The sequence below is a fragment of the Bos grunniens genome, chromosome 28 (genome assembly GCF_055505025.1).
Source record: "Bos grunniens cultivar Pamir isolate PY7600 chromosome 28, Bosgru_T2T1.0, whole genome shotgun sequence".
In the NCBI taxonomy this organism is placed as follows: domain Eukaryota; kingdom Metazoa; phylum Chordata; class Mammalia; order Artiodactyla; family Bovidae; genus Bos; species Bos grunniens.
Window position 1 is genome coordinate 4,891,863 of NC_141192.1, and position 8,402 is coordinate 4,900,264.

General features: G+C 41.4%; 1 long non-coding RNA gene across 2 annotated transcripts in view; it reads left to right on the forward strand.

Annotated features, from left to right (window-relative positions):
* The window catches only part of LOC147342783 (uncharacterized), a 42,316-nt gene extending 34,347 nt beyond the window's left edge, over nt 1–7,969 (forward strand). Inside the window, exons 3-5 of one of the 2 annotated variants that reach the window (XR_015156571.1) lie at nt 5,264–5,311; nt 5,994–6,036; nt 7,315–7,969. This is a non-coding gene — a long non-coding RNA (uncharacterized LOC147342783). Of the gene's footprint in view, nt 1–5,263; nt 5,312–5,993; nt 6,037–7,023; nt 7,172–7,314 lie in introns of those variants that run through there. The other variant, XR_015156570.1, reaches the window with a different exon arrangement.
* The last annotated feature ends 433 nt before the right edge of the window (nt 7,970–8,402 follow it).

Here is an 8,402-nt window from a genome sequence, read left to right on the forward strand (position 1 = left end):
GGACAAGGGAAATGTTTAGGTGTGATAAAATTGTTCTGTATCTTGATTGCAGTACTGGTTACATGTTGTGTGTATGTTTTTCTAAACTCATCAGATTGTACTCAAAATAGGAACATGTTATTGTATGTAAATTATGTGTCAGTTGAGCTTATTTTAAAATATTTGCGGTTCAGGGAATTTCCGGGCAGTCCAGTGGTCAGGTACGACTCAGCACTTTCACTGCTGGGGGCCCAGGTTTGCTCTCTGATTGGAGAACTAAGAGCTAATATCCCACAAGCCTCGAGGTACAGCAAATTCAGATCACAAGGCCAATCTCTCATTAATTAATAATAAGGAACTTCTGAAAATTAAGAAGTCAAGGAGCAACAATTTATGCAGAAAATTTCTGCAGAAAAATGTTGAAAGGCATGCATATAACTTTCAGAAAAAGCAATACAAATTGCCCTTAAACATATGAAAAAATGTTCAACTTCACTTATAAAAAGACAATGCAAACCTAAACCACAGTGAGGCTGCATTTCTCACCTATCAGATTGGCAAAAATTCAAAAGACTGATAACATACTTGCTGGGACTGTGGGAAAGCAGTCATGTAGGAGAGTCACATACATATGCAGCTCAAGCATAGCTGGTTAAGATGCAAAATGGCAGCTTTCCCAAAGAAGGGAATTTGGCAATATCTGCCAAATTATAAATGCCCACACATTTTGACCCAGCAGTCTCACTTTTGAGAATGTATCTGACAGATATTCCCATGTATAGACCAAATGCTGTGTTCAGTTCAGTTGCTCAGTTGTGTCTGACTCTGCAACCCATGGACTGCAGCATACCAGGCTTCCCTGTCCATCACCAACTCCCGGAGCTTGCTCAAACTCATGTCCATTGAGTCGGTGATGCCATCCAACTATCTCATCCTCTGTCTTCCCCTTCTCCTCCTGCCTTCAATCTTAACCAGCATCAGGGTCTTTTCCAATGAGTCAGTTCTTCACATCAGGTAGCCAGAGTATTGAAACTTCAGCTTCCAATGAACATCAGGACTGACTTCCTTTAAGACTGACTGGTTTGATCTCCTTGCAGTCCAAGGGACTCTCAAGAGTCTTCTCCAACACCACAGTTCAAAAGCATCCATACATGATTACTAGAAAAACCAAAGCTTTGACTAGATTGGACCTTTGTCAGCAAAGTAATGTCTCTGCTTTTTAGTATGCTCTCTAGGTTGGTCATGGCTTTTCTTCCAAGGAGCAAGCGTCTTTTAATTTCATTAAGATTCATTAAAATTTCATTAAAAATTAAAATGCTGTGTTTACAATTTTATTTACTATAAGATGGTTTTTAACAGTAAATATTGAAAACTCCTATGTCCATTTGTGGGTTTTTAATTAAATAAACCATAGTTCATCCATATAGTGACAGGTATTTTCAAAAAAGATTAAGAAACCTTTTTATATATTGATATGGAAATTTCTCTAGAAAATATTGTTAAATGAAAAGGTAGGGGACAAAATGGAGAAGGCAATGGCACTCCACTCCAGTACTCTTGCCTGGAAAATCCCATGGACGGAAGAGCCTGATAGGCTGCAGTTCATGGTGTCGCTAAGAGTCAGACACGACTGAGTGACTTCACTTTGACTTTTCACTTTCATGCATTGCAGAAGGAAATGGCAACCCACTCCAGTGTTCTTGCCTGGAGAATCCCAGGGACGGGGGAGCCTGGTGGGCTGCTGTCTATGGGGTCACACAGAGTCGGACACAACTGAAGCAACAGCAGCAGCAGCAGGGCACAAAACACTGCCCTTAACATACTACCTGTTTTTGGAAGAAGGAGGTAAAAAATATATAAAATAAACCACTTTATTGAGGTGTGATTGACATACCAAAAGCTGTGCATATTCAATAAAACAACTTCATGAGTAGTAGACACATCTATATTTTCTTTTATTGGCAATGAATAAACACTGGAAGAATCCACAATAAATGAATAAATATAGTTGTCTCCAGAGAGCAGATAGGGAGGTAATGGGCAGATGGGGATGTGAGTGTAAGCAACACTTCTAAGCATGGATATTTTTATACTCTTTATATTTGAACCAGGTAAATGTATTACCTATATTTTTAAAAATTTGAGACAAACCCAACAAAAAGATATCATCAAATCTAATAAGAATGTAATAAAATGATTTCACATATCATACATATGCACACACACAAGCCCCATCTGCATCCTAACAAATGTCATTCATTGCCAGCATCAGAGATCAATTTCTTGATTTTTTTTTTTTTTCCGGCCATGTCATGTGGCTTGTGGGGTCTTAGTTCCCCGACCAAGGATCCAACCAGGCCCTTGTCAGTAAAAGTGCAAAATCTTAACCACTGAACTGCTAGGGAATTCTCAATTTTTCTTTGAACCTTCAGTATCGCCAGTATGGACTACAGAGTAATGTGGAACATGTGAACTCAGGGTTGTTATTAAAAATTATACACGCTCCAACTGCAACTAAGCGACAGTTCACTGTCACAGATTCTCTATCCTAATGCCACTCGCAAGCTTTTACTGCTGATGATAACTGGCTGAAACTGTCAGCTGTGTGAGCCTGCCAACGCTTCCCTCCCAACTTAGGCCAGAATCCTATGTTCTGGGCAGTGATTAGTGCAGTGACACAGGAGGCCAGAAGAATCTAGCTGAAGATTGGTAGAATGTAGCTTTGACTCTTTTTTAAAGCTGCCAAGCATGAACATATCTATGTCTGTCGGTCAGAGGCAGAGATCATCACTTTCCACGGTGAAAGTCGCAGAGGCTGGACACCCACTTTCCCAGTTTCCTTTGCAAGCAGGCCACATGCACATGCACACACAACACAGGCTTAGTCAGCTGCATCCTCCCTAGAACCTGCAGGGAGAGCCAGTGAGCTCCCTTAGGATCATCAGCTGCAACAAGGGTACCACCCAGGTCCTGGGGCAGTGCAGGTATCCCGGAAACAGAGGTGGTAGAGGGTAGAGGGCTGACGGTGGGTCCAGTGGTGATGTCCCAGATTCCATGCGGACAGACCCAGTGGATGCTGCAGTAGTCTCCTTTTATATCACTGGTTTCATTTTTCAGCATAATGTTTACTGTGGCTCTGGCTGCATAGCTTCCCCTGGACCTATTGTCCAGGCCTCTGTCTCCAAGTCTCACCATATTCACTCTGTACTTTCCATTTTCCTTAAATCTTTCAGAATTGGCTTCAGTTGCTTGCAACTAATAATCCTGATTCAGGCATCTGGATTTTTATCAGGGAATAAAAATTTCATCAGGAATTTTATCTATCTAGAGAATCTAGATAGAAATCAAAGCAAATAAGGGAACCCACAACCTAGCATGGCTCTTCAAGCCTGCACTGCTGGTGGAAAAGGAAAAGAGGCTACAGAAGTCCCATAAATCGTAAAACTGTGTGTGTGTCTCAGGACAGCAGTAGGAGTCAGAGTCAGACGTGAGAACATAAGAGGCTTTCCTAAGAAGAGGCTGCTGGACCAGGATCCTGGCCTATGCTGGGAGGGAAGCGTCTGCAGGTTCACACAGCTGACAGTTTCAGCCAGTTATTATCAGAAGTAAAACTTGCGAGTGGGATTAGGATAGAGAATCTGTGACAGTGAACTGTCGCATTGTTGCAGTTGGAGCGTGTATAATTTTTAATAACAACCATGAGTTCCTATGTTCCTTTTGAAATTTAAAAGACAGATGGGAAAAAGGGATTCAGCCATGAAGGTTTGTGTGACTGCTCCTCTGTATATATCCAATAACACTTCCATTAGATCCAATTCATTTATTCATACAATGCTATTCACTAAGCAGATAAAAAGGTGCATTAGACATGTACATCTAATTTCATTACTCTGAAAACCTCGATAAAACTGCAATAATGGAATTTATAATTACTCTTCATTTGGATTTATATATCTTTTTTATTGTGGTAAAAAAGACATAATATAAATTGTATAATATTAACTGCTTTTAAGCATACAGTTCCGTGGCATTAAGCACATTTCTAATGTTGTTCAGCTGTCATCAGTATCCAGTTCATCATTCCAAATGAAAACTCCACATCCATCACACAGTAACTCCATGTTCTTTCCTCCGTCCAGCCCTGGTGTTTCTATTCTGTTTTCCATCTCTATGCATTTGCCTTGTCTTTGTACCTCGTAAAATGGCATCATACACTATTTGTCCTTTTGTGTCTGGCTCATTTAACTTAGCATAATGTTTTCAGGGTTCAACCATGTTGCAGCATGTGTCATTGCCTTCCTTTTTAAGGCCAAATAATAGTCCATTGTATAGACATCCCAGCTTTTGTTTACTCGTTCATTGATGGGCACCTAGATGTCTCCATCTTCTGGCTGTTGTGAATAACGCTGCGGTGAACATCAGTGCACAGACATGTGTTCACGCTCCTGCCTTCAGTTCTCTCAGGTCTTTTTGCGTATGCCCTGAAGTGGGATGTCTGGATCATGTGCTAATTCTATATTTCACTTTTTGAGGAACTGCCAAGCTATTTTCCATAGCGACAGCATTGTTTTATATTCCTACCAGCAATGTATGAGGGTTCCAAGTTCTTCACATCCTTGCCAACACTTATTTTTCATTAAAAAAAAAAAAAAAGCCATCCCCAAGTGATATCTCAGCATGGTGTATTATTTTTCAATGCATAACCTCACAAAGGCAGGGATGTACATCCAGTCCTGTCTGACAGATATTTCCAGTCCACAACATGGCCCTTCTGAGGCCCAGGCACATTTGTTTTAACAAAGCAGAAGCTTTCCCGACATGGTAGGACTTAGCTTAAACATGCAATGTTTGGCGTTTGTATCTCATCTTTAAGCCTACACCTTGGAATCTTGTTTCAAGAGTTGTGGGGAAAATGAGCCTCAAGAAGGACTAACTTTGATGTATAAAAGTGTCCATGGTAGCATTCTCTTATTTAAGAAAAGAAAAAGCTAGAATAACATAAATGCACAACAGGTATATGTCATATAAACTACAGCATTTCTTTTCAATTAGGTATTATGCAGTGATTAAAGAATGGTAATTATGAAGTCTTTGTTGAACATCGCACCACTGAAAAACACTTAAGTGGAGAAAATGGTCTATAGGTGTAGCAAAATAATATGACTTTACATGAACAAAGCCCAGAAAACACACTTCAAAAGAAAATTGCTAGGATAGGGTGTGGGATTATAGGTGATTTTCTTTTTTAAAAAAAATCACTTGTGTCTTTTTATTGTATTTCTAGTAAGAAAAGGGAGGACAAAGTGAATTGGACACTTCACTGTGTTGCCTGGTGAGTGACAACTAAGTATCAGTTCTCCCTTTTTAAAATCGAGATACAATTGACATAAGGCCTTGTGTGAGTTTAAGGTGTACAACGAGTTGATTTGATACATTTGCACTGCAACACAATTGCCAATGTAGCATTGACGCCCTGTCACATCACCTAAGTATAATTTCTTCAAAGTGATGGGAACAAGTAAAGATTTAGTATCAGCAAGTTTGATTTTATAATCACTGATTATGTTGTCTGTAATCACTTTACTGTGCACATGAATATAATATGATAATGTTGCCTATAATCCCTGTACAAGTGAGCCTTCAGGACTTATTTATCTACCAGTTGTATGCACCCTTATATAACATCTCTCCCGATTCCTCCACCCCTGAGCCCCTGGTAACCACATTCAACTCTGTTTCTTCAAATTTGGGTTTTTAGATTCCACCCATACGAGATATCATAAAGTATTTGTCTTTCTCTGTCTGACCTAGTATAATATCCTCAAGGTCCATCCATGTTGAGGCAAATAGGAGGATTTCCTTTTATCCTATGGCTGAACAGTATTCTAATATATATTTATGTGTATATATGTATAAATAATATTAACACACATATATACATATATGTATATATTTACATATATTAGAATTGTTGTTTAGTTACTAAGTTGTATCTGACTCTTTTGCAACCCCAGGGACTGTAGCTCTCCAGCCTCCTCCATCCATGGGATTTGCCAGGTAAGAATGCGGGAGTGGGTTGCCATTTCCTTCTCCAGGGCATTTTCCTGGACCCAGGGATTGAACCCACATTGAATAAAATAGAATCACATTCTATATATGATAGAATTATGCATATTATATATTATTATATATGTTATCTTCTTTACCCACTCATCTGTTGACATTTTGGTTCCATATCTTAGCTATTGTGAATAGTGTTACAATGAATATGGGTGTGCCTGTATCTCTTTAATACCAGTTTTCATTTTCGTTAGGCAGCCCACCTCGGTATGCTTTTGAAATTTGTTCCGAATCCTCTGCTGGCACCTTTTGCCTAGCTGTATCTTTAGATGGGTTCCAAAAAAAAAGATGTGATTAAAAACATGGGGTCCAGATTCCAGGAGGCCTAGACGGATTGGTCACCTTTGGATGGAAACCATCACTGAGGTGTATGGCAGTTGGTTTGAGGGGTGTATGATGATCCCCACATTTCCCCATGTATTAAGCAACCACTAGATGCTGCTATCAGCTTTGATATACTTCCCAGAGAGGCATCGTTTCTCTTTTCTTCTTCCTGTGGGGAAAGGACAAAAGTGCATTTAAATGTTCTGTGTAGGATACACCTGTATGCATTTTTATGCCAAGTATAGCCCAGTGAATTGGAAGCATCACCTTTTCTACATCTTTTGAGTAGTGAGTTGGAACTAAGGTCTACTGATTGTCTTCTCTAGGCCAGGTACTCTTGATTCATTTTCCATTTAATCTCTGCACCACCCCCATCCAGATCCATTCTCCACCCTTCTCCACCCACTCTGTGTCCCCAGAGGCTGAGCTGTTGAGACAGCATCAGCCAGCTCCTTCCTCCTCCAGCTTCCCCTTGGGTGTGGCTAATGGGGAGCGCCAACAGGAGGTGACCCACAGAGGAGAGAGGTGTTTGTTCCCCATTTTTTACTGAAGGGCCCCACCCCTCACAGGGTAGACCTCCTCACGCCTCTCTGTCTGCAGGTTCCGTCCTTCAGGCCCACGGGAGATGACACCCTTCTTGTTGCTAGCCTCAGGTCTACTCTCGGACGACCACACTATCCCTAGTGGCTATTCTAAACCTCATTCACACCTTTGTAAACAGTCTCTTTATTAAACTCTCCTCAAATTACCCCGTCGAATGTGTCATCGGTTTTCTGCCAGGGCCCTGACCTATAAAACCCCTAAAGAGATAAGGAGTAACTCACCCAAGGTTAAGAGTTCGTAGGTGGCAGAATCATGCTGGGAAACAGGTCTCTCTGCATCCTTTGCCAGGTCAGACTGCACTGCCCAGGAAGGAGCCAACTTGAGAAGTGGGCGATCTGGGAACCCAGGGTGGGGTCCCGCACTGGGCGCAGGGAATGGACTCTTCTCCTGCTCCACACCCTAGGCTGCTGCATATCCTGAGCCCATCCCTTCTCTGTATTTCCTAAAGTTGATGTATGCCCCTTTCATGATTCAAACACTGCTTTTGCCCAGAAAGCCTTTGCTTGCAGAGCCCAGAGCAGTCTCCCTAATGGTTCCTATGGTGGTTTTGAATACATGGCCACAAATTCTTAGAGATTCTCTCCAATAGGAGTGGAGTCTATTTTCCTTCCCTTAAATATGGGTTGTCCCTAGTAATTTACTTCTAGTAAAGAGAATACAAAGAAGTGATATGGAACTTTCAAGGCTAGGTCATAAAAGCAGATCAAGCTTCTGTCTGCCTCTGTCCTCCTGGGACACTCCTTCATGGAATCCAGCTATGAGGAGACCTAGGCCAAATAGAGAGGCAACAGGCAGGTGATCCAGTTGAAATCCCAGCTGAGGTTCTGACCATGAGAAAGCCTTCAGGACCCCACCATGATTTGACTACAACTACATGAGAGATGCCATCAAGAACTGCTGAGCTGAGTTAGGCAGTGACCAAGAAAAATAAAATAATGATCACTATTGTTTTAAGTCACTAAGTTTTGGGATGATGAGGAAATGCAATAAAAAATTTACAAACTGCTTCCTGCATTGGTGTTGTGGAGTCATCAATATTGACTGAAGTGTCCAGGGTATTCTGGGAGGCTCCCCCTCTCTAATTCTCTTAAAAAATCTCCAAATCTCCAATTTTTAGTTTCACCATGACTGTCCTGGATTTTGCTTCTGGATAACTTCTTGCAGTTAGTCTGTTTTCTTTTTAAAAACTTTGTATTTATTTCTGGCTGCTCTGGGTCTTCGTTGCTGTGCATGGAGCGGCGGCTACTCTTGGTTGCAGTGCCCGGCCTCTCATTGCGATGGCTCCTCTAGTTGCAGAGCACAGGCTCTAGGGTGCAGGGACTACAGTAATTGCAGCACATGGGCTCAGCAGTTGGGGTTCCTGGGCACCAGAGCAC